Here is a 26,741-nt window from a genome sequence, read left to right on the forward strand (position 1 = left end):
CATACTGGGATTTCCCTGCCCTGGCATTCCTTGTGGAGGTGAGCCTCAAGGCCAGCGCTGCCTGGCTGAGCTGCCTCCCAGCTCTCTGTCCTCTCGCAGCCACAGCTGCCAGGACAGTGCCCGTGCCCTGTGCTGCTGCCTGGGCCCGGCCCTGTGCGCTGCTGGGCTCCTGCCGGCCGGCTCCCCTGTCACTGCCCTGTGCCTTTCAGGTCCTCGAGTGCCTGGACTTGAGCGAATGCAGTGACAGCGTTCTGGAGATCCTGGCACAGAACCTGCAGAGCGAGCACATGGCCAGGCGTTACTTGGCACTCCGAGGCCTCGTAGTGCTGGGCAAGAATCCCTTGATGGTGAGAAGGGGGCAGTGGCTGAAGCCGTGCAGGCAGCGTGGGGCTGGGCAACGCAGTCGCTTGGCCTTGCCTGGGCTTCGGCCGCTGGGGCAGCTGCTCCCAGCTCTCCTGCCTCCCGCTTCAGCTGCCCCAGTGCTTCGGGACAGGCCTTTGGCCTCTGGGCCCTGCGGCAGCAGGGCGGCCTTTCACAAAGTGCTGTTCCGCACAGGCCGAAAAAATGCAGAGCCTGACTGAAAGTCTTGTGGAGCTCCTGGAGGAAAATGACAACGACATGATCAGGATGACCATCCTTCTACTCAGATATTTGCTCCTGGATAATGGTGGCCCCATAGCCACTCCCGTGGCCCTGCAGCTGGCTGAGACGCTCCTGCCACTCTTTGACAGCGTAAGGCTCTGTGCCCACAGCCACGGCCACTGGCTGCTGCCGGGACACTTGGTGCCCTGTGCAGATGCAGGCCTGTGCCCTGGGGGACCTGAAGCAGCTGATGCTAAGGTCTTTTGCCCTTTCCTTTCATCCAGGACGATATCCAGCTGCAGCTGAGCTCCATGGCTTTCTTTCAAGAGATGCTGGACCTGTTAACAGAAGAGGCAAGAAAGGCCCTCAAGTCCCATGTGCGCCAGAGCCTGCTCCCTCTCTACTTCCACTGCCATGATGAGAATCAGATTGTTGCTGAGGTGAGCACTTGTGGCCAGCTGCTGTGCCCCTGGCGGGGGCTTGGGCTGCCCCCTGCCCTGGCACCTTGCGGGCTGCAGCCTCCTCCAGCCTGTGCCACTGGGATGCTCCTGTGCCCTGGACTGGGGGGCCATCTGTGCATCTCTGCTGCTCTCCAGGCCTCCCGGGAAACGCTGCATTCCTCAGCCAGATTCCTGAAGAGGAGGGATATCGAACAAATGCTACACGAGGATCAGAGCTTTGGCGAGTGCCTGGTAAGAGCAGCCGAGAACCCCCAGCCTCAGCATGGCCAAGGTCCCTGAGGGCGGTGCTCAGCGTGCGGGGCTTGCAGCTGTGCCTGCTGCTGCAGCCAGAGGCCGGGCGGGCTCTTCCCCAGGCTCCTGTGGGCCAGAGCCATGTGCCCATGGAACCCCGGCACGGCCTGGCTGCGGGCCGGCACCGCGGCTCCCCGGGCAGCAGCCGGCCCTCTGGCCCCTGCCCCCGGGAGCCCTTGGCCAGCGGCTGCTGGCCGCGCCTCAGGGCTGTGCGGGCAGGGGAGGCCGGGGCTGGGCGCAGGCAGTGCCCGGCCCAGGGGCGGAGCCCGCGCCAACCCTTCCCTCCTGCCGCTCTCTGCAGCTGGCAGAGGACAGGAGCCGAGCGGCCGAGCACCTGCGCCGGGGCCTGCGCTACCTGCAGAGCCCACAGGAGCCCCTGCGAGAGGCGGCCGTCAGGTTCATGGGTGAGTCCCGAGCCCAGGCTCCCTCCCCGACCCGCCGCAGCTCGGCCCCAGCCCCGCCTGCTGCCCCGGCAGCGCCAGCCGGACCCGGCGCCGTGGAGCCCCGCCCAGCCTGGGCATCGCTGCTGCTGCCCTCTGGCAGCCGTGCCCTGGGGCGGCAGCGTGCGGCAAGGGCCGGGCTGAGCCCTGCCGGGCCAGCAGCCCGTTTGGCCACAGTGCCGGCAGCGCCGGTGGCAGGGAGCTGTGCCGCTGGCGCCGTGACAGGCTCTGTGTTCACAGGCATGGCGGGGCGGCACCTGAGGGGGCAGCAGCAAGAGCTCCAGCTGCTCTGCAGTGGTGAGTGAGTGAGTGCAGCGGGCTGACCGCGGGGGCTGGCGGGGGCAGCTGCAAGCCCTGCCCCGGCTGCGGAGGGCTCTGCTCCCGTGAGATTTCAGAGCCACGTGTGCCATTCGTGGCCAGCACCTTCAGACTGATCCCCTTGCTCCCTGCTCCCTGCGGGCCATGGCAAGAGATGGCCGGGATGGCCCTGGCAGGGGGCTCTCCTGGTCTTTCTGCACATGTGGGATCTGACCTTGCCTCTGTTCCTCTCTCTGTAGATGTTGTTTTTCTGGATTTCAGCAAGGCCTTCGACACTGTTTCCCATAGCATACTCCTAGACAAACTCGCTGGCCGTGGTCTGGATAGGAATACCCTTTGCTGGGTTCAGAACTGGCTGGATGGCCGGGCCCAGAGAGTGGTGGTGAATGGTGTCACATCCAGCTGGCGACCAGTCACCAGTGGTGTCCCTCAGGGGTCTGTGTTGGGGCCAGTTTTGTTCAACATTTTTATTGACGATATGGATGAGGGCTTAGAGTCTTTTATTAGTAAATTCGCTGATGACACTAAATTGGGAAAGAGTGTAGATCTGCTAGAGGGGTGTAGGGCTCTCCAGAGAGATTTGGAAACGTTAGATGCATGGGCAGAATCAAACAGGATGAACTTCAATAAGTCCAAGTGCCGAGTACTGCACTTGGGCCACAATAACCCCCTGCATCGATATAAGCTGGGGACGGAGTGGCTGGACAGTGCTCAGGTGGAAAGGGACCTGGGGGTGCTGGTTGACAGTCGATTGAATATGAGCCAGCAGTGTGCCCAGGTAGCCAAGAGGGCCAATGCCATCCTGGCCAGTATCAGGAATGGAGTGACCAGCAGGAGCAGAGACGTCATTCTTCCCCTGTACTCGGCACTGGTGAGGCCTCACTTGGAGTATTGTATCCAGTTCTGGGCCCCTCACTTTAGGAGGGAAGTCGAGTTACTTGAGCGTGTCCAGAGGAGGGCAACGAGACTAGTAAGGGGCTTGGAGCACAAGCCATACGAAGAGCGACTGAGGGAGCTGGGGTTGTTTAGCCTAGAGGAAAGGAGACTAAGGGGCGACCTCATCGCTCTTTACAACTTCCTGAAGGGTAGCTGTGGTGAGCTGAGGGTCGGCCTCTTTCTCCGGGCGACAACAGATAGAACAAGAGGACACAGTCTCAAGCTGCGTCAAGCGAGATGTAAGTTAGAATTAAGAAGGAAATATTTCACAGAAAGAGTGGTCAGATACTGGAATCATTTACCCAGTGAGGTGGTGGAGTCATCATCCCTTGAAGAATTCAAAAAAAGACTGGATGTGGCACTTGCTGCCATGATCTAGTTGAACAGTTAAAACATCGGCTGGACTTGATGATCTTATAGGTCTCTTCCAGCCTTGAACTTCTGTGATTCTGTGATCTGAGTGGCTCAGCAGGTCCCCAGCTTCTTCCTCCTGGATTACAGGGCGGCTGTTCTGCTCCCTGTGCCCATCCACCAGCTCAGGAGAACACTTGTGCTGAGGACAACCTGACTCATTCTTGAATATTGCGGCAAAGAAGGTTTTAAGCAGCTCAGCTTTTCCTTATCTTACTTATTGTATTCCCCACTGCCTCCAATAAAGAGTAGATGTTCTTCTTATCCCTCCTTTTGCTATTTGGTTCATTTTAAAACATTTTTTAGTATTTTTCACAGAAGTGGCTGTGTTAGGTTTTAATTAACCTTTTACCACTCTACTTTTCTTTCTGCATGACCTAACAACATCCTTAAACACTTCCTGAAATGCCTGATCTTCTGTCCAAAGATGATGCACCCTCTTTTTTTCCCTCAGTTCCCACAAAAGCTCCATGGCCAGCCAGGACAAGAATTAGCTGGCTCAACTTTAGCACAGAGGCACAGGCTGCTCCTTGTCCCTCAAGATTTCTTTCTTGAGGTGTGTCCATCATTCCTGGACACCTTTGTTTTTAAGGACTGTTTCCCTTAAAAAGTCAGTATCTGATTTGGTACTCTCCAAATCTGCACCCTGAATAAGCCAACATCTGCCCTCCAGATTCCAGTGTTGAAGTTTTGTTGCAGCCCCTCTTTCTTTCATAGAATATTGGAAACTCTGTTATTTCATGGTGACTTTGCCTCTGGCAGCTTTCAACCACCACATCTCTCACCAGCCCTTCTCTTTGTGGACAGAAGGAGACAGAGCTTTCCTTGGGAGTGGGACTGTTACCAAAAATTTAGCGAAATAATAAAACTCCATAACCCCAATGTAGCATTAAGAGGCAGCATTCTTTATTTGGCTGCATGCATAGGGAATAGCTCCTCCCAAAGCTGTGCATGCTGAGTACAGGAAAGCTCCTGTTTATATTCTGTATTTTGCATACATATTCATTGATTGTCCTGCACTAAACACACATATGATAATCATTTCCCCAAATTCATTAACATATTTCCCCTCCCCTTTACCCATGCATTCTCCCATCCTGGGGGTCTCTCTGGTGGTCCCTGGTGCTCCTGGACCCCAATGTTCCCGTGGGCCTGGCTGAGCTGGCAGGACACTGAGGCTGGTGAATTTCAGTTCCCCTTCTCACACAATGGGCATTGTGTGGTTTCCATAGGCCTGGGGTTTTGGAGAACCAGCATTGTGTGTGCTCACCTGGTGTAGACAATTTATCATCTGGTAACATGAGGTCACAGAGGGGAATACGACATCACAGAATGGGTTATGTGAGGTCATCGAGCAACTATGGCATCATAGGCTGTCTATGTGACATCACAGGGCAGAGGTCTGACATCACAGAGCGGACTATGACATCAGAGAGTTGGTAGTGACATCAGACACAACTATATGTATGACAATAGTAATGGGTTGTGACATCACAGAGAAGGCTGTGACATCACAGGAGGGCTGTGTGAGGTCACTGAGTTGGTCACTCTGCCCCAGCCCCCCCTCACAGTTTCCCCCCAAAGTCCAGAGCTGTTCATGCCCAGCAGGTATCCCTGGCATCCCCCTGGTATCCCCCTGGCCCACCTGGAGCCACTGCCTCCACCAAAGGATGTTCCACAGGATCTACCCCAGAGACTGACATGGGACAAGGGGCTGGGCTGTGTGACCAGGACATCACAGACAAGGATTATCCAGGTCACTGTGGCCTGGGTTGGGTTCCCCAGGGCAGGAAAGATGTCTGGCAGCTGGAGCAGGGTCTGGGAAAGGCCTCCAAGGTGGTGCTGGAGCCCTTGGGCTGTGAGCAGAGGCTGAGGGAGCTGGGCTTCTCCAGCCTGGAGCAGGGAAGGCTGAGGGGCTCCTCATCCCAGCCTGGCAGTGCCAGCCAGGAGGGGATGGAGAGCACAGAGCCCCGGTGTGCCTCAGGCAGTTTCTTCTACAAAAAAGATGGTGGGAGTTGATGCCAAGGAGTTGAAAGCTGCAGGTGCAGCCTGCAGTGAAGGAAGCTCAGATTTGCACAAGGCCGCTCAGGGCCCCAGGGTTTGGATGAGGGAAATGGTGGGGAGTGGGTTGGGAAAAAGTCTGATTGATTGTCAGCCACAAAGGGTACTGATGTTCATGTCTATTCACACTGCATTAGGATGTGCTAAGATCACTATCAACAGGAAATTGCTGGTATCAATCTACAAACAGGAAAAGAAAATTAACAGGAAAAAATACTATCTTTGCATTGTTTTCAATATAGTAGATTCAGTTCAAAAACTATTTTGAAATCCGTCTAATTAACCAAAAACATTTGTAGACCCTAAATGAAATTATTACCAAGGGCTTGTCTTGTCAGAGGGTTTTAAAATGTTAATGAGCCCTCCAGCTCAGAATTCCTGAACTGAAAAGCTAAAGGCGGAACAAGCCTCTGAAGAAGTAAAATTCATATGGGAAACTCCAAGGTGCTGAGGATCCATCCTGATCAGAGCAGCAATGAGCAGAAATAGGCACAGCTTTGTGGCTGCCCCAGTTTTGGCGTGGCCCTGGGCCTGGAGCAGGAGCAGCTCTTGAGGGCCCCAAGGCCACGGCTCTTGTGCTGCCCTGGGCAGATGGGATGGCAGCAGGGGCTGCAGAGCTCTCAGCACCTCAGCCCAAGGGGAGCAGGGCAGCCAGGGAGCCTCCTTTGGCCTTGGCCCAGCACCTTCCCCCATGGCTGGGGCTGAGTCCTGTGGCAGCTGCAGCTGCTGCTGTGCCCTTGCCAGGAGCTGAGGCCATGGGGCCAGTGCCCAGAGCAGCCTGGCCTGAGCAGAGCTGTGGGGCCAGAGCCGGCTGGGCTGGGCTGGGGAGAGGCCCTTGGTGCTGCCCAGAGCTCAGGGCAGCTGACAGAGCTTGCAGGGAGCCGGGCTGGGCTCAGAGAGCCTGGCCCAGAAACCATCAGTGTCCATCTCAGCCTGGCTGAGCGTGCAGGGGCAGGACTCAGGCCAGGCCTTGTGGAGCAGGGCCAGCGCCTGTGCAAGGCATTGAAAACAGGCAAGTGGCCCAGAGAGGAGGCTGCTCTGCGCCCTTGGTGGCATGGACAGAGCAGGGAGGGGGCCCAGGACATTTGTCAGCGCCAGCCTCTGTGCCCAGCCCTTGGCAGCCCTGGCTGCTGAGCCCAGCTTTGGCCTGGGCTGAGTTTTGCTGTGGCCCAGCTCCATCCTCCTGCGGGGCTCAGGGCCTTTTCCCGGCCATGACCAGCCCTGGCTGCCTCTCTGTTGGCCCAGGGGCCGGCAGAGCCCAGCGCAGGGCTGTCTGTGCAGCCCCACAGGTGCCAGGGGCTCTGAAGGAGCTGGCAGAGGCTGCCCAGCAGGGAGGCCATGGGGCACGGAGCCCCAAGGCTTCTGTGGGCACCAGGGCACAGGGGCCGTTCCCAGCCGCAATTCTCCTGGCCTGGGCTGGGCCTGCACAGGGGCTGGGCCACCATGGCTGGGCCAGCACAGGGCCACAAGAGGCCACGCAGCCGCTGCTGGGACTGACAGCAAGGCCAGGCACACACAAGCAATTGCTGAGCATGGTCTGCGCTGGCCAGGCCTGACTGTGCCTAAGGCAGAGCTCAGCTGCCCTTGGGGGCTGCAGCAACATTCCAGAGCCCAAAGAGCCTTCATGGCTGTGCTGGAGACCAAGGCTGCAGGAGAGAAATGCAGGGCTGCTGCAGGATGGGGAGGGCATCGAATTCCAGCACACACCTCAGCTCCCTGATGATCCCAGCATCATGCTGGGCCCTGTTTCAGACTGGAGCAGAGCAGATGTTGATGGGACAGGAGCCCTGTGGGGCTGTCAGGGACCTGCAGCTTGCAAGGTGCTCTGCTCTCCCTCAGGTGCTCTTGGAGAGATCCAATCCCAGCTGGGAACCTCAGGGCACAAGTGCCACTGCCTGTTCATGGGCACACAACTGATGTTTGCCTGGAAAGGGGCACAGGTTTTAATACCGGTTAGTTTCAAATATAGAAGCAAATCTTTATTATCTATGTCATTTGAGTACTCTTAAGGAGTGGCAACATTTTCCCACCAGAAACGGGGATTTCCTGGAAGCGTACTGATGGCAGGAGAAGAAATACTGATCTTCCTATCTACTTGTGTCACCAATAATCCGTGTATTATTTAATCTCTCTTTTTTCCATCAAGTGCTTCCATCTCTCCTGGTTAAATGGCCATGTCTAAGGACATCTCTTCATTAGATCAGCTGGATATTTGTTCTTCCCATTGGTCCCAGATTTCCTCCACCAGATGCTCTCTGGTTATTCAAGTACCTCTCAACTGACTGGTTTCATGCTTTGAGCTTCAGGGAGTTGCCCAAACTTTCTGAAGTTTAAATAAATATCACATAAGGCGACATCTTAATTGTCTTTATATCTATCACAGAATTACCTTTTCTTATATCTATGTGTAAAACTGTTCCTGCATAGGAATCCTTTGGAGATGGTTGACATGTCAGATGCTGCTGGGACATCCCAGAGAGCTGAGGGAAGAGCTGTGATGGTTATTAAACTGTTCAAATGTTCAACTTGTGTTTGTTGGCAAGAAACCTTTCTGTGCCTCTGAGTGTCACCAGTCCCTGAGTCCAAAGGACACAAACCTGATGAGTTGTGGTTTGCACTGCAGGGGCTGCACTTGGATCTTGGCTCTGCACAGGAGAGCTCTTCATCCCCTTTCTCTCTTTTCCTCCCTCTGGGCATGGAGGGAGCTCCTGACTTCAACCTGTGACTCGTGTGTGCAAAGAGCAAATCTGGGCAAAATCGGGGCAGGGAGGGTTTGGGGGGACCTTGGGATCGGTGCTGGGCACAGAAGGTGTTTTCCATTGCTCTGAGACTGCTGTGGAAAATGGATTTAATATCCAGCAGATGAATGACTTTTTCATTTGATAGAGCCGTGCCTTTCCCTGGGTTTGCTGGCTGACAAGAAATGAACATCCCTCTGTGTCTTGGGCAGCTCCTTCTCCAAGGAAAGCAGGTGGGAATTGGATCCAAGGAGCTGAAAGCTGCAGGTGCAGCCTGGGCTGGAGGGAGCTCAGATTTGCACAAGGCTGCTCTGAGTGCCAGGGCTTGGATGGGGGAAATGGTGGAGTGGGGGTAGGGAATGAGTCTGATTGATTGTCAGCCATGAAGGGTCTTGATTTTCATATCTATTCAAACTGCACGAGGAGGTACTTGGATTCAATGTCAATTTGAGACTACACATATTGATTTATGAACAGGAAAAAAACCTAAGCAGGACCTAAAAAAACTTTTCTCATTATCTTTTAATATAGAATATATTCCGTTTGAACACAGTACTAAATGTGTCAAATTAACCACAGATTATTTGAAAACTGAAATCAAATTATTTCCAGAGGTTTGGCTTGTTAAGGTGTTCTGAATGTTAATGAGCCCTGGGACACTGAATTCCTGCGCTGAAGAGCTGAAGGCTGAACAAGCCTCTAGAGCAGGAAAATTCAGCAGCAGCCTCCAAGTTGCTGAGGATGTCAGCAGCCCCCACTGAGGCCATCCCTGCAGCCCCCACTGAGGCCATCCCTGCCCAGAGACCGTGGGGGAATGGGCAGACAAGGAGAGCGTCCCTGGGGCTGGGGCAGCACAACTCAGAGGCACCAGCAGCTCCAGCTGGGCAATGGAGTGTGGAATGTGGCTGGGAAAGGCCTGGGCTGTGCCAAGCGGGACACACAAGCCCTGACCCCCATCCCCCAAACAACTCTCCCAAGGAGACATTTAAAAGGAATTGTAATTCTTTCCATGCTCTGAGTTGGACTCACTGGAGAAATAGCAACAACAGATTCTCAGGAGCTTAAAACAACAAAACAGCTTTTACTGGTAACTTTAAAAAATCAGAGAAACTTTGGCAAAAGGTTTAATATGACATTCAATCAACACAAACACTTCTCAAAGCATTAACTTGGCCCCTTCACTTCACAAATTCTAAGCCTGTTCAATTTGAAGTTACTCCAAATTGGCAAGAAGAAGGAATTAGAAGAAGAAAAAGAAAACACAGTAGGAGAGAAAGAAATAAAAGAAAATACAGAGGAGCACACACACAGCCACCAACTCCTGTTGATTCCAGAACTGTGCAGATGGAAATTCCAAGAGGAGGTATGGTCAAGATGTGTGCTTGCCTTGTGGTCAGCCCTCAGTTCCATTTGGTCACCCTGGGCCCTTCCCCCAGGTGGGCCTTGGGGTCATTTGGTCACTCAGGAGCTGGGCTGGGGGCTGCAGAGGTGGCTGTGGAGCATTGCCTGTGCTGTGCCAGGGACTGGCAGACACTGCTGGGCTGGGATGGAGGCTCTGGGGTTGTTAGCATTCAAAAACACATAATCACGGGGTATTATATGTGGTGCTTTTTATTAAGAGCTCTGGGAATCGGGGTATATTCAACCCAAATCTGATTCTGACCATACATCCAAAATGATCATGTTTTATACTCTATTGTTACATAATTTTCATGTTAATTATTAAACTTACATTTTTCTATTGTATACATAAATTTAGCCCCTCTCTGAATTTCCAACATAGTTTCTCATTATTCTTCTTATGGTTATATAATAATTATATTTAATTACTAAACAATCACCACATCTAACAATTATATAATTTATCATTCTGCTTACGCAGGTGCAGTTGATCTGGGAAAGCACAAAGCCTAACATTTTAGATTCTATCTTTAACTTTTTCCAGGTCTCCACTATCAGGGGGATTGGGGTTCCAGGGCAGGGCAGTGCTAGAGTTCCAGAGCAGGGCAAGGCTGGACCTGCCCCTTCCTCCCCCACAAATGAAATGTTTTGAGCCAACAATCTCCTCCAGTCTGTCACAACAAACAATTTTGGAGGTGGAACACAATTGGGTCCATGGGCACCTGGATGAGAAGGACAGTTGTTTTCCATAGGAAGGAACGGACAGAGCCACAGTGTTTGGAAGGCAGGTGAGAGCCTCACTGGGCCAAGGCCAGCCAGACTTGTCAGGAATGGCAGATTTTGTCTGGGAATAGTCTTTGGATATAGGGCATTTTGGAGGTGTAAACCCAGTCTTGGCCAGGGGCACCTGGACCAATTGAGAGTGACTGAGTCTACACTGGGGGCAACTGGGATTGACTGGGACCATGCTGGGGGAGACTGGGATCAGAGTGGATTCATACTGGGATAACACTTGGAGTGACTGGGTCTGTGCTAGAGGCCACTGAGAGGAACTGGGGTCAGACTGGGAGCAACTGGAACCAAGCTGGGAGCAACTGGGATCATCATGGCATCAGAGTAGGATCATACTGGGAGTGACTGGGTGGGTCTTAGAGGCAACTGGGTGTGATTGGGATCACACTGGGAGAAAATGGGACCATGCTGGGGACAAATGGGATCATACTGGGAGCAACTGGAATCACACTGAGGGTGACTGGGATCCTTCTGGAATCATACTGGAAGTGACTGGGAGCAGGCTGAGGGCAACTGGGACCATGTTGGGGCAATTGGGATATACAGGAAGTGACTGGAATTGTGCTGGAGGTGACTGGGAGTGACTATGGGCAACTGGAATCATGCTGGAAGCTACTGGGAACAACTGGGAGTGAGTGAAAGCACACTGGGGGTGACTGGGATATACTGGGAGAGACCAGGAGTGACTGGGATCCGAGAAGAGCCATAAAGGAAGTTGCTGGAATAATACTGGGAGTATCTGGGAGTGACTGGAATCATACTGGGAGTGACTGGAATCATACTGGGTGATTTGAAGTGACGGAACCATACTGGGGGCAAGTGGCACCGTACTGAGAGTGATGGGGTTCATACTGGAATCATAGTAGGAAGGACTGGAGCCATACTGGGAGTGCCTGGAACTATAGTAGAGGTGAATGGGAACACTTGAGATCATACCAGGATCACACCTGGGAGTGACCAGGATGACACTGGGATCATACTGAGTGTAACTGGAAGAGACTGGGAGCATCCTGGGGGTGATTGGGAGCCACAGGGCCCATGCTGGGAGTGACCTGGGGGGAACTGGGGGAACTGGCCCAGCTGGGGCTCAGGGTTGTTCTCCCCCAGGGCTACCCTGGGTCCTGCTGCTGTCCCTGGCCCCACAGAGCTGAGGGACAGGGGACAGCTGAGGGACAGGAGACAGGGGCAGGGACGTGGAGAGGTAGAAGGGAGTGCCAGGAGGTCCTTGAGCCCAGGAAATGGGAGTCCAGGGTTTCCCAAAAAGGGGGGACCAGGGTGGGGACACTCGGGATGTTCGGGAAGGGAGAGTTCAGGGGGTCTCTGGTTTTGCACAAAGCTAGGGCTGGGGGCTGGGAAAGGCAGGAATGGGGATCCAAGGTGCTCCAGGGCATCCTAGGGTGACGCCCATGGCAAGTCTGGAGGCTGGGAGCCATGGGATGGCCGGGAAAAGGGGAGCATGGGGTCCTGATGTCCAGAAATGGGGGATTCAGCAGGGTCCCTGTGCAGGATGAGGGGAGCAGGGGGGTCCCAGTGCCGGGGGTCCCACTCCCCCCTGGCCCCCAGGAGCACCCCCAGCCCCAGCACTGGAGCCATCGCGCTGCTCCTCCTCACTCCCAGGATGATCCCAGTAGAACTCAGTCACCCAGGAGCTGCTCTCAGGATGATCCCAGTTGCACCCTGTCATTCCCTATTATGATGCAATTTGCCCCCAGCACAGTTACAGTTGCTCCTACTGTGATCCAGTCTGTTCCCAGTTCTCCCAGCTGCCCGTAGTATAGTCCCAGTAACTCCCAGTATGATCCCAGTCTCTCCCAGCAGGGCCCCAGTGACTCACATTTGCCCCCAGTTGCCCCCAGCATGGTCCCAGTTCCCCCAGCACATTCCCAGTCGCTCCCAGTGGTCCCAGTCACCACCTGCATGGTCTCAGCACTCCCAGCATACCCCAGTTTCCCTGAACATTCTCCTAGACATTGCCAGGCACTCCCAGTTACCTCAGCGTGGTTCAGCTGCCCCCAGTTTTATCCCAGTCACTGCCAGGACATCCCAGTTGTCGCCAGCATGCATCCTGTCATTCCCAGTTGCTCCCAGTTCCTCCCAGTGTGTGCACAGGCAGCTCCCAACATGGGCCTGGTAGCTCCCAGTAACCCCAGTCAGGGTCCATTGACGCCCACTATAATCCCAGTGTGATCCCAGTCACTCCCAGTATGATGCCAGCCACCCCCACTGTGATCTCAGTTGTTCCCTGTCAATGCCAGCAGGACCCCAGTAGTGCCCAGTATGATCCTCATGACTCCCAGTGTCTCCCAGTATATCTCAGTCACCCCCAGCATGCTCCCAGTCACTCCCAGTTCCCCCCAGTTACTTTCAGCATGATTCCAGTTGCTCACAGCTCCTCCCAGTCAATCCCTGTATGACTCCAGTCACGCTCAGTGTGATCCCAGTCTCAGCCAGCATGGACCCAGCTGCTCCCACTGTGATCCCAGTATGATCCCAGCTGCTGCCAGAATAGTCCCAGTTGTTCTCAGTTCCTCCCAGTATGATCCCAGATTTCCCTAGAATAGTCCCAGTCCCTCTCAGCATTGTCCCACTCACTCCCAGTTGCCCCCAGCATGGTCCCAGCTGCTCCCAGTGTGGTCCCAATTCCTCCCAGCATGTTTCCAGTCACTCCCAATCAACCTTCAGTTGCTTTCAGCCTGATGCCAGTTGCTCACAGCCACTCCCAGTCACCCTCAGTGCAGTCCCAGTTGCTCCAAGAATGACCCAGTGTGATCCCAGTCAATCCCAGCATGGGCCCAGCTGCTCCCACTGTGATCCCAGTAAGAACTCAGTTGTCCCCAGGATGGTTCCAGTTGCTCCGTGTTGCTCCCAGTGTGATCCCATTTGCTCCCAGTATAGTCCCACACACTCCCCATATGATCGCAGTCATCCCCAGTATGGTTACACACACTCCCAGTATATCCCAGTTGCCTTCAGCATGTCCATGGTATTTCCCATACTTCCCAGTGATGCTGGGAATCTACTTGTTATCCCAGTATCATCTCAGTCATGCCCAGCATATCCCAGTTACCTCCAGCCTGCATCCAGTCATTCCCAGTTCCTCCAGTTTGCTTGCAGCATCATCCCAGTTTGTCTCAGTTGCTCCCAGTAGTCCAAACTGTGATCCCAGTTGCTCCCTTTCAACACCAATAGGAGCCTAGGAAGCTGCAGCATGATCCTTGTCACATGCCAGCACTTCCAGTATGGTCCCAGTATAATCCCAGTAACTTCCAATCACTCCCAGTATGGTCCCAGTTGCCTCCAGCTAGATCAGCCCAGTCAGTCCCAGTATGATACCATTTGCTCCCAGTCAGGCCAAATATGGGGGATGATGTGCAGGGTGTGTTCCTAGTTGGTCTCAGATACTCCCAGTGTTAGTCCAGTCACTCCCAGTATGATCGAGAGATGACCCCAGTGTGCTCCCAGTCCCTGCCAGTATGAACCAGTTGTGCCCCACATGGTTCCAGTTGTTCCCTTTACCCCTCACTTGTGTTCCAGTCACTCCCAGTATCTCCCAGTGTGCCCCAGTTCCCACCAGCATGTTCCCAGTCACTCCAGTTCCTTCCAGCATGATCCCATTTGCTCTCAACCACTCCCAGCCATCCTCAGTGTAGTGGCACTCACTGCCAGTATGATCCCAGTCACCTCCAGCATGACTCCAGTTCATCCCAGTATAAACCCAGTGGCTTCCAATCACCCCAACATGCACCCAGTCACTCTCAGTTCCTCCCAGTTGCTCCTTGTATGATCCCAGTTGCTCAGAGCTGCTCCTGGTCACCCTCAGAATGATCCCAGTCACTCCCAGTATACCCCATCTGTCCCCAATATGGTCTCAATTCCCCCTACAGGCTCCTACTCCATCCCAGGATGATCCCAGTATGATCCAGTCTCCCTCAGTGTGATTGCAGTCTGCTCCAGCATGGGCCTAGCTGCTCCCAGTATGATCCCTGTAGCATCCCAGTACAATCCCAGTCATTGGAGATGTTGATCTTTGACATCCCTGAAGGTCCCTTTTGGTCCTGAAACAGACTTGCAGAATCCTGAAACAAAGAATGGCTGAAGAAAAATAACTAATAACTATTAAAAGAAATCCCTTGATATTTATCAAACAATATTGAGAAAATTTCTGGAATGCCTTGGCACTGTCCTTAATTGAATCACTTGGGCTGAGTCTGACTCATGGCTTTCCAGTACTTTGAGCTGGTAGCTCTGTCCACCTTCCACAGAACGGTGCCCTGGGCCCGGGTAGGGGGATCAAAGCCCCCAAACCCAACTGTGGGCAGGCCAAACAGCCCAGACCTGGCCTGCAGGGCGGGGTCTTTGTTCTCACAGCCCACCACCACCGTGCTGCCAGTGCCTCGGCAGCAGGAGTGACTGAATGCTTTTTCCCTCTCCCCCAGAACCACCAGTGCATGCTGGTGGCTAAGAACGAGAAACTTTCCCAGGGATCTCCAACCCGGATCTGTGAGTGTTCTTTTCCCAGAAAAAGTGAGCGTTTCTCGCTGTCCACCCCCCCCCACCCCTAACCCTGCGATTCAAATTCCAATGTTCCTGTTTTCTGCTCCTCAACATTACCCCCATCCCCTCTGGGATTGTGGCCAGAGGCAGCACCTCTGGGAGCCACACCCCCCACACCTCTTGCACACGTGAGGGGAGTCAGGCACCCCAAATCCCAGCGAGAAGCCCCTGACCAAACATGAATCAACCTCTGAAAAAAGTTGTGTCCCAGAAAAACACTGAGTTTGAAAGTTTTCAGCTGGGAGGCACCAGCTGTCAGCAAATGAGCCGTGCCTCCCCTGAGGGACAGGCCAGCGTCCCCTTCTTCTCTCCCAGCTCCCACTACAGGGGTGTTATACATGAGAAGCTTGACTGCGCCAATATTCAACCAGCAATCAAATCATTAATTACTATGGTAAAGTATGAGCAATACAGCGATGGGTACAGTGGGGGAAGTTTTCCATCCAACTGCACACTGATAGTTGAGGCTTACAGGCATTTATAGGGGTACTCATCAGCTTTCTCAGAAGTTTCTATTCCCAAATCTTCTATTCCTAATTCCATACCTATTGTGATTTAGTTTTTCTCAGGATGTATCCCAGAAAGGAGTATCTCCAGATGGTGGTGGTTCGGTTTCTGAAAGAAGGAAGAAATCTCCCAGATGGTGTGGTCCAGATTCCAGATGTCGGTCCACCTTTTAATTGCAGAGACGATAAATCTCAAAACAGTGATGTCCAGCTTCCCTTGGTTGAAACTATTAATCCTTGAGTTGATGTTCATCTTCCTTTTTCAAGCTGCTTTTCACTGTTTTGTTAAAGTGTGAGATAAGCATGTTTCTTTTTATATATTCTAAAGCTATCATATCAAAGATCCTTACTAAAGCAATATTCTAAAATTATACTTCAAAAGGTTATTATTGCCAAACTCCTGAAGGCTTAGCTACAAGCAGAAAGTTCCTGTCAAAAAGCAACATACTTAAAGCTTTAATTCAAATGCTCCTAAATCAAATTAACACTTATAAAGGTTAATTAAGAACAAAGGATAGGTTCAAAGGCCTTCTTCCATGCTTTACTTTCCTCAATAATTATTAGAATTCATCTTTATAACTGTCCCATGGTCGGTTTCCACACATACCACAATCACAAATACAAACGTTGCCTGTATGTACCTGACACGAAACAAAGCTTTGTATTTCACAAGGGGGCACAGGGATGGCTCCTGTGAGAAGCTGCTGGAAGCTTCCACCGTGTCTGGCACAGCCAATTCCTGCTGGCTTCAAAGATGGACCTGCTGCTGGCAAAGGATGGGCCAGTTACAAATGGTGGCAATGCCTTTGTGGTAACAGATTGAAAAAGAAATCAAAATAGAGATTGTGGCACAGATTTAAGTCCAGCCAGAGGAGATCAGAGGGAGAACATGTGAGAAGAACAACTCTGCAGACATCAAGGTCAGTGCAGATGGAGAGGCAGGAGGTGCTCCAGGCCCTGGAGACCCAGGCACCCTGCAGCAGAGCCATGGAGAGAGGGGCCCTGCTCCCAGGCTGGAGCAGCCTGTCCCTGGAGGAATGCACCCCTGGAAGAGTGATCCATGCTGCAGCAGTTTGGGAAGGACTGTTGTCCCTGGCATGGACTCACACTGCAGCAGTTTGCAGAGGGCTGCTGCCCCTGAAATGGACTCACATGGGAGAAGCTCCTGCAGAACTGTCTCCCTTGGGAGGGACCCACGGTGCAGCAGGGGAACCACTCCTCTCCCTGAGCAGGGGCAGAAGCCATGGGTGATGAACTGACCATAACCCCCATTCCCTGTCTCCCTGCACTGCTGGGGTAGGAGGTAGAGCTGGAAGGAGGGAGGGAAAGGGTTTATTTTATTTCCCCTTTTCCTGCTCTGACCTTGACAGTAATAAATGAATTTCATATCTCTAAGCTAAGCCTGTTTTTCCCAGGACAGTATTTGATAAGTGATCTCACCCAGTCCTTATCTCATCCCATGAACCCTTTATTAAATTTTCTTTGTCCAGCTGCAGAGGGGAGTGAGTGAGCAGCCCACATGGATGCCTGGCATTTGGCCTGGGTCAACCCACAACACCTTGGTACCACAGGGTCTCAATGGACCCTTGGCTCTATGGGGTCTCATTGGTTCCATCAGGCCCTGCAGGGCCACTTAATTCAACAAGGCCCCAAAGTTTCACAGTGGTCTCCAGGATTCCATGAGGCCCTGCAATGTCAAAATGGACCTTTGGATCCATGGGGGCCCACAGTGTCACAATGGGCTCTTTTGGTTCTACAGCTACACAATGGCCCTTCGGCTCCATGTGTCCTGCACTGTTCCATGAATCCTTAGTTCCATGGGGTCTTCTATGATCACAATGGTCTCCTTGGTTTCATGGTGCCACAGCTGCCATAATTTCCATGGTATCACAACTGCCCTTGGAGCCCAAGGGGCCCCAGAGTGTGACAATGGCCCCTTGCTTCCATGACGCCCTGCAGTGTCACAATGGTGTCCATGATTCCATCAGGCCCTGCAGTGTCACCGTGGACAGTTGCTTCACTGACACTCTACAATGTCACCACGGCCCCTTGGTTCTACAGAGCCCCACTGTGTCACTGTGGTCTCTTTGCTTTCAAGGCTCAGAAGTGCCAGAATGACCCTTTGGTTCCATCAGGCCTTGAAGTTTCAAAATGGTCCCTATGGCTTCATGAGTACCCCCTGTGTCACAAGAGACTCCTGGTTCCCTGAAGTTCTTCAGTGTCGCAATGGGCCCTTGGTTCCACGAGGTTTGGTAGAGTCCCAGTTGACTCCTTGGTTCCATGAAGCCCTGCTGTGTCACAATGCCATGGTTCCATGAGTGTCCATGGTGTCACCATGGTCTCCTTGGTACCATCCAGGCCTTTTAACAAGAGATAGGGAGCCATTTTGTGCCTTAGATGAAAGGCTGCAGAACTCATGGTTGTGAGGCTGTGTCACCGATTAGAAACAAAAACCACCTGAATCTGAACGCCAAATATCATCTCAAGTACCTTCAATCCCAGCCTCGACAGAGGTAGAAAATACAAACAGAGATTCCACAGTAAATCAAAAACAGGGACCATATTTTGAATGCAGGCAAAATGCATTCAAGTGCATTCAAATGCACTCGATATGATGGGGAGGTGATGATCCCCTATTCCAAGAGTGAACTTACGAAGGGCTGACTATCAAAGGAACTGCAGAGAACCACAATATAAGAAAAGCAGGTGCCATAGGTGATTCTGCGATAGGGAGACCAGAAAGCAAGAGCAGATGAACCAGTGCAGTTGCCACCAAGAAGATCACGTTCACCCGCTGTGGGCAGCAACCCCATCAGGCCGTGTCACCATCCCCTGGTACAAGGGCGGTCACGATGGTTCGTTTCAGTGATCTCAGGGTGCAAAGACACACAGCAGGGGACTTTCAGTATTGACCAAAACAAATGCACCTTTTATTGAGTGCCCACAGCAGATGCAGCACAAGGATTAGAATGGGGAGAAAGGATAGAGAGACAGAGAAAAGGAGGGGGGGAATAGCTGCCAACAGAGAGATGAAATCCTCGTGGTCTGGCCAATAGATCCATCTGGTAACGTCAGGGAGAGTCTCAAAGTCTTTGGTTAACTCAGGGCTCTTTTATAATCTACCGCCGGGAGGGGAGCAGGACGGCACATGGAGGGAACAGTGGAGAATAAATCCATTGGGAAGAGGCACAGACAGTCCAGTTCTGAACAGCACAAACCAGTGCCAGCAGTGAGCGGGGCCCGTTGTTTCAGGACTGGTTCCTATGGGAAACCTCCTGCTTCCCATGGCAGACATCCCGCTCCAGTCAGGCCAGCACCCCTGGGTTAGAACTTGAAGGGACTCAGTCTCAGTCCTTGGGGAGGGCTTTACTCTCTGTCCTTGATGGCAGCTGTGAGGCAGATGAGGGATCTTTGGACCGTCTCTTACAGACTGACATCGCAAAACATAAAAATAATTATTCATCTCCCCTTAAAAGAAAATTACCTGAATTATTAAAATTATTTTTCTTATTTAAAGTATTATTATTCTATATTTGTATTACCAAATTTGAATGTTTATATTAGGAAACTCATACCATTTTAGCAAGCAAAAAATGTATTGGTCATTGGTTCTAAGTAACATGATTCCCAACATTAATTCACTGCCCAGTCTGGCTCTTGATTTCTCCTTTATGCTTATTAGTCCCATTTTAAATCCTTTTGTCATCTTTTTTATCGTTTTCACAGACAGGGTAAAAAAAGGCCACTTTGGGGTCCATAGAGACATTTCTGGGGCACATTTGGGGCAGTTCTGGGTCTGGAGAGGGAATTCAGAGAGAACTTGATGGTCTGGAGGAACCTTGCAAGAGCCAGGTGGGCACTTGGAGGGGCACTCAGGGATTCCAAGGGACGGTTCGCGGTCCGGAGCAGCACCCGGGGATCCAGGGTGGCCCTTGGAGGTCAGGGAGGGGAATTTGGGGCCCTTCGGGGTCCGGGCGGGCCCTTGGGAGGCTCTGACTGGGATCTCTGGGGCGCGAAGGTTTATGGGAGTTGTAGGCGACGGTCTAATACGGTTAAACAGGGCCGCGGAGCATCATGGGAGTTTGAGGCGCAGCTGCAATGGCTCTCAGTCGGGCGCAGGGCGTGACGGGAGATGAAGTCCCGGGTGGAACTGCGCTGGACATGCGCCGCAGAGCATGATGGGAGCCGTAGTCCCGGAAGTGGCTCCAACGCTTTGTTTGGGAGTCCGGGAAGGCTCTCGGGGGAGACTTCTGCGTCCGAGCCGCGACTTGAGATCCTCGGGGAAACGTAAGCGGTTCGAGAGAACTTGCGGGGAGTTCGAGGACCTCTAACAAGGCTCTTTAGGGCGCGGGGCAAGGCAGGAGTTTTAGGCGCAAGACTGTGTTCTGAGGGGCTCTGGGGCCGCAGGGGAGGAGATGAGATGAATTTCCAGAAGTGGCTGTACCGGGCATCTGTGGGGTCGGGAGCACGCAGGGGGTCCGGGGGCCCTTTTAGGGGGTTCCGAATGGGCGCTGAGGGGGCACTGAGGGATCCTGGAGGGTCTGGGGGACACTTAAGGGACAAAGGGGTGGCGGATCCCGGGGTTCTGTGGAGCGCCGGGCATGACGGGGGGTGTAGTCCCGGCTCCAATGGGGCTCAATGAGGCCGCGGGGCATGACGGGAGTTGTGGCTACTGTAGCCACCGTCCACGAGTCTGCGTTCTCTGGCGCTGATTGGCTTCGAGTGATGACGGGCGGGAGTCTCGGCAAATAGGATGTGGCAAAGGCGGGAAGAGCCCATTCAACCTGTCCAGTCCCTCCCAGTACAGCCCAGTTCATCCCGAGTACAGACCAGTACAACCCCAGTACAGCCCAGTTCATCCCAATTAAAGGCCAATACAACCCCAGTGGCCCTCCAGTTCCCTCCAGTGTCATCCACACGATGCCCCAGTGTCCCCAGTCTTCTCCACAATGGCCCCAGTGTCTCCAGTATGTCCCAGTTTGCCCCAGTGTCACTCCCAGTGTGTCCCAGTGTCTCCCACAGCATTCCCAGTGTCCCCAGTATGTCCCAGTCCTCCCCAGTGTCACTTCCAGTATGTCCCAGTGTCTCCCACAGCCTTCCCAGTGTTCCCCAGTATGTCCCAGTCCTCCCCAGTGTTTCCAAGGACAGTTTCATTTCTCACGGTGGCCGTGGCAGCCAAACCCAGCAGTGGGGTCAGTGCAGTGCCCATGGCCACAGCCCCTTGCAGGGGCCCAGTGCAGCTTGGGCTGATGATCCACCCTCACAGCTGGCCCAGGGCAGCTCTGCAGTGCCTTTGGTGGCACCTGAGGCTGGCACACACCTGAGCAGTGTGTCTGTTTGCACTGGGGAAACTCAGGAGTTTCAGATTGCTGCAAAAACAACAAAAAGGGAAAACCCCACTTAGGCTGGGTGCAGCCAGCTCTTCAAGCACAGCAGGGCCCAGGGCAGTGAGCACAGACAGGATGGGGCTGGGCAATGTGGAGCAAGGTTGTCCACATTGGGTCAGAGCTCCAGGCACAGCTTCTGTGAGCAGGCCAGAGCTGCTGAGGAGAGACCCTGGGTCAATATCAATCACAGAATGCTGCAATCACCTCTGCTCTAAAGAGAAATTTAATAAAAGACACCCTTTAAAATGGGAATGTGTATTTTATTACTGCTCTTTGAAATCTTTCTCCATAACTGGACTAGGAAAACTTTAATGACCCTCTCAGGGCTTTGGTGTTGTTTACATCAGACTCAGTCCTTGAGAGTGTCTTGAAAAAACTTCTCAGGAACTCAAAGTTAAATTTAGACTCCAAATTTTCTTGGAGTTTTAATGGCTCCCACTGAGAGACACAACTGGGAAAGTGTCCCCAGGTTCCAGTTAGAGCAGAACACTGGAGGCAGTGATGACAGCTGGGGACAAACAAGGCAAAGGTGTCTCTGGTGCTGAGCAAAGCTGGATGTGTTTGAGGAATGCAAAGGGCCAAGGCCTGAGCCCCAGCCCCTGGCCAGGCAGATCCTGTCCCTCCCTCCTTGCTCAGGGCTCTTGCTGGGATGGGCACTGGCATGTGGGGATGTGCAATGGCAAGGGCGGGAGCATGGGGCGGCCCCTGCCAGGCTGCTGAGCAGGGACAAGGAGGCAATGAGGCCCCAGCCCTGCAAGGGTCACTTGTCTCCTGCTCCTGCCTCAGGCCCAGGCCCAGCAGCCATGGCCAAAGTGCTGCCCAAGTTGGCTCTGGCAGGGCTGTCGTGCAGCTGCTGCCCATCCCTGTGCCCTGTGCAGCCCAGGCTGTCCCACGGTGTCCCTGCCCTGCGCCTCTGTCCCTGCAGGCTGTCGGCATCCCCCGGCTGCCCCACCTGGCTGGGCCCTTCCTTTGCTGACAGCTCTGCCTCCTGCCTGCCTCTGCCTGCCCACACAGAGCCTGGGGCTGATACCAAAAGGGTTCATTCCATTTTTACCCTGCCTGTCAACTCTCAGCACAGGAACAAGGCATGCAGGGGCTGCTTTCCCAGCAAGGATGGTTGGAAGAGAAGATGAAGACATCTGGCTCAGGAGTGCAGGGACAGAGAAAACAAGGAGTGAATCTGGGAACTTGGGGTGGGTTTTATGAAAATGGGTAAACTGTAATTCACATTTAGTGACTGTATATAAGCAACACGCTGGTAGAATTACATGTCCATGTGAGGTTGGGAGTTATCCCTCACTAGAGCTCTGGCCTGAATAAATGACACCCTCTGAAACAGCAAATTCATGTACAGGGACAAAGCAGCTCTGTGCTCAGTGGAGTGGAGACTGAGGACAGCAGAGGAGCCCTGGGAGGGATTGAAGGGACGTTTCAGAGATGGTGGATCCTTTTGGAAAAATAGAGAACACCCAGAATAAAGAAAGAATAAATGCAAAGGGCAGATAGGGAGAGCCAGACAGGACCCAAACAGAAAGGAATTTCCCTGCAAGGACAGGGCTGTGGTGCAGCACGTCCCCCAGAAGGAACCTTTGTGTGAGCAGGCAGAGGCAGGCAGTCGTGTCCCTCTGTGAGACCCATTAAAACTTCAAGAAACTTTGGAGTCTAAATTTAACTTTGAGTTCCTGAGAAGTTTTTTCAAGACACTCTCAAGGACTGAGTCTGATGTAAACAACACCAAAGCCCTGAGAGGGTCATTAAAGTTTTCCTAGTCCAGTTATGGAGAAAGATTTCAAAGAGCAGTAATGAAATATACATTCCTATTTTAAAGGGTGTCTTTTATTAAATTTCTCTTTAGAGCAGAGATGATTGCAGCATTCTGTGATTGATATTGACCCAGGGTCTCTCCTCAGCAGCTCTGGCCTGCTCACAGAAGCTGTGCCTGGAGCTCTGACCCAGTGTGGACAACCTTGCTCCACATTGCCCAGCCCCATCCTGTCTGTGCTCACTGCCCTGGGCCCTGCTGTGCTTGCAGAGCTGGCTGCACCCAGCCTGAGAGGGGTTTTCCCTTTTTGTTGTTTTTGCAGCAATCTCAAACTGCTGAGTTTCCCCAGTGCAAACAGACACACTGCTCAGGTGTGTGCCAGCCCCAGGTGCCACCAAAGCCACTGCAGAGCTGCCCTGGGCCAGCTGTGAGGGTGGATCATCAGCCCAAGCTGCACTGGGCCCCTGCAAGGGGCTGTGGCCATGGGCACTGCACTGACCCCACTGCTGGGTTTGGCTGCAACGGCCACTGAGAGAAATGAAACTGTCCTTGGAAACACTGGGGAGGACTGGGACATACTGGGGAACACTGGGAACGCTGTGGGAGACATTGGTATATACTGGGAGTGACACTGGGAGATATGGGTGCAAACTGGGGCATTGGGGCATCCTGTGGATGACATTGGGATGAACTGGGAGGGACTGGGAATAAATTCAGAATTATTGGGGGGGACTGGGCTGTACTGGGAGGGGTTGGAGGGGCACTGGGGTTGAACTGGGTTCTACTTGGGATGAACTGAGCTGTACTGGGGTTGTATTGATCTGTACTGGGGATGAACTGGGCTGTACTGGGAGGGACTGGAGAGGTTGAATGGGCTGTTCCCGCTTCTGCCGCCTCCCATTTGCCAAGACTCCCGCCCATCACCGCCCGAAGCCAATCAGCGCCGGAGATCAGAGACTCGGGGATGGTGCCTACGGTAGCCACAACTCCCGTCATGCCCCGCGGACCGGTTGAGTCCCATTGCAGCCGGGACTTCAAAGCCCGTCATGCCCCGCGCTCCACAGCCCCCCCCCCCTCCCCCCGGGATCCGCTCCCCCTTTGTCCCTTAAGTTTCCCGCAGACCCTCCAGGATCCCTCAGTGCCCCCTCAGTGCCCAATTGGGACCCTCCAAAAGCCTCCCCGGACCCCTGAGTGCTCCTGACCCCACAGATGTCCGGTACAGCCACTTCCGGGAATTCATCTCCCCTCCTCCCCCACGGCCCCAGAGCCCCTCAGAACCGTCACGCGCCTAAAACTCCTGCCGTGCCCCCGCCCTAAAGAGCCCGGTAACAGCTTCCCGAGTTCCCTGCAAGTGCTCCCGAACCATTTACTATTCCCCGAGGACCTCAAGTCACGGCTCGGACGCAGAACTGTGCGCCAAGAGCTTTCCCGGACCACCAAACAAAGCATGGAGCCACTTCCGGGACTACGGCTCCCAACATGCTCCGCGGTGAACGTCGAGCCTTGTTGAAGCCAGGACTTCATCTCCCGTCATGCCCCGCGCTTTTACCGAGAGCTATTGCAGCTGAGCCTCAAACTCCCATGATTCTTCGCGGCCCCGTTAACCTTTTTAGACCCGCGCCTACTTATCCCATCACCCCCCGCGCCCCAGAGAGCCCCGTCAGGGCCTCCCATGGGCCCGCCCGGACCCCGAAGGGCCCCAATTTCCCCCCCCTGATCTCCAAGGGCTCCCCTGGACCCCCAAGTGCTGCCCCAGACCCCGAACTGTCCCTCGGAATCCCTGAGTGCCCCTCCAAGTGCCCACCCGGCTACCCCAAGTAGCTTCCAGACCCTCAAGTTCTCTCTGAATTCCCTCTCCAGACCCAGAACTGCTCCAAATGTGCCACAGAAATGTCTCCATGGACCCCAAAGTGGCCTCTTTACCCTGTCTGTGAAAACGATAAAAAAGATGACAAAAGGATTTAAAATACGACTAATTAACATGAAGAAGGAGAAATCAATAGCCACACTGCTCAATGAAGTAATGTTGGAAATTGTGTTACCAATGACCAATAAATGTTTTGATTGATAAAAAGGTATGGACTTTATAATATGAATATTATAATTTGGTAATTGAAATGTAGAATAATACAATTATAAATAGGAAAAAAATTATATTTTATTAATTCAGTAATTTATTTTTTTAAGGGGAAATGCATAATTATTTTTATGTTTTGGGATGTCAGTCTGTAAGAGACGGTCCAAAGATCCCTCATCTGCCTCACAGCCGCCGTCAAGGACGGAGATTGGAGTCCTCCCCAAGGACTGAGACTGAGACCCTTCAAATTCTAACCCAGGGGTGCTGGCCTGACTGGAGCGGGATGTCTGCCATAGGAAGCGGGAGGTTTCCCATAGGAGCCAGTCCTGAAACAACGGGCCCCGCTCACTGCTGGCACCGGTTTGTGCTGTTCAGAACTGGACTGTCTGTACCTGCTCCCAATGGATTTATTCTCCACTGTTCCCTCCATGTACTGTCCTGCTCCCCTCCCGGCAGTAGATTATAAAAGAGCCCTGAGTTAACCAAAGACTTTGAGACTCTCCCTGACGTTACCAGATGGATCTATTGGCCAGACCACGAGGATTTCATCTCTCTGTTGGCAGCTATTCCCCCCTCCTTTTCTCTGTCTCTATATCCTTTATCTCCTTTTTAATCCTTGTGCTGCATATGCTGTGGGCACTCAATAAAAAATGCATTTGTTTTGGTTAATACTGAAAGTCCCCTGCTGTGTGTCTTTGCACCCTGAGATCACTGAAACGAACCATCGTGACCCCCCTTGTACCAGCGGATGGTGACACGGCCTGATGGGGTTGCTGCCCACAGCGGGTGAACCTGATCTTCTTGGTGGCGACTGCACTGGTTCATCTGCTCTTGCTTTCTGGGCTCCCTATCCCAGAATTACCTGTGCCACCTACTTTTCTTATATTGTGGTTCTATGCAGTTCCTTCAATAGTCAGCCCTTCGTAAGTTCACGCTTGGAATAGGGGATCATCACCTCCCCATGATATCGAGTGCATTTGAATGCACTTGAATGCATTTTGCCTGCATTCAAAATATGGTCCCTGTTTTTGATTTACTGTGGAATGCCTGTTTGTGTTTTCTACCTCTGTCGAGGCTGGGATTGAAGGTACTTGAGATGATACTTGTTGTTCAGATTCAGGTGGTTTTTGTTTCTAATCAGTGACACAGGCTCACAACCATGAGTTCTGTAGCCTTTCATCTAAGGCAAAAAATGGCTCCCTATCTCTTGTTAAAAGGCCTGGATGGTACCAAGGAGACCATGGTGATACCGGGGATCCAAGGAGACCGTGGTGACCCCATGGAAACTCATGGAACCATGGGCATTGTGACACAGCAGGGCTTCATGGAACCAAGGAGTCAATTGGGACTCAACCAAACCTCATGGAACCAAGGGCCCATTGTGACACTGGAGAACTTCAGGGAACCAAGAGTCTCTTGTGACACAGGGGGTACTCATGAAACCATGGAGACCATTTTGAAACTTCATGGCCTGATGGAACCAAAGAGTCATTCTGGCACTTCTGAGCCTTGAAAGCAAAGAGACCACAGTGACACAGTGGGGCTCTGTGGAACGAATGGGCCGTGGTGACATTGAACCAATTGTCCATGGTGACACTGCAGGGCCTGATGGAATCATGGACACCATTGTGACACTACAGGGCGTCATGGAAGCAAGGGGCCATTGTCACACTGTGGAGCCTCTTGGGATCCAAGGGCAGTTGTGATACCATGGAAATTATGGCAGCTGTGGCACCATGAAACCAAGGAGACCATTGTGATCATAGAAGACCCCATGGAACTAAGGATTCATGGAACAGTGCAGGACACATGGAACCCAGAGGCCATTGTGAAGCAGTAGGACGAAAAGCACCCATTGTGACACTGTGGGCCCCCATGGATCCAAAGGTCCATTTTGACATTGCAGGGCCTCATGGAATCCTGGAGACCACTGTGAAACTTTGGGGCCTTGTTGAATTAAGTGGCCCTGCAGGGCCTGATGGAACCAATGAGACCCCATAGAACCAAGGGTCCATTGTGACCCT

At 53.0% G+C, this 26,741-nt stretch overlaps 1 long non-coding RNA gene across 1 annotated transcript; it reads left to right on the top strand.

Annotated features, from left to right (window-relative positions):
- The first annotated feature begins 23,962 nt into the window (after positions 1-23,962).
- Positions 23,963-25,386, top strand: LOC132087203 (uncharacterized). The gene is made up of 2 exons (XR_009420489.1): positions 23,963-24,715; positions 24,828-25,386. It is a non-coding gene; the product is annotated as an uncharacterized LOC132087203 (long non-coding RNA).
- The last annotated feature ends 1,355 nt before the right edge of the window (positions 25,387-26,741 follow it).

This window comes from Ammospiza nelsoni, unplaced genomic scaffold (genome assembly GCF_027579445.1).
Source record: "Ammospiza nelsoni isolate bAmmNel1 unplaced genomic scaffold, bAmmNel1.pri scaffold_54, whole genome shotgun sequence".
NCBI lineage: Eukaryota > Metazoa > Chordata > Aves > Passeriformes > Passerellidae > Ammospiza > Ammospiza nelsoni.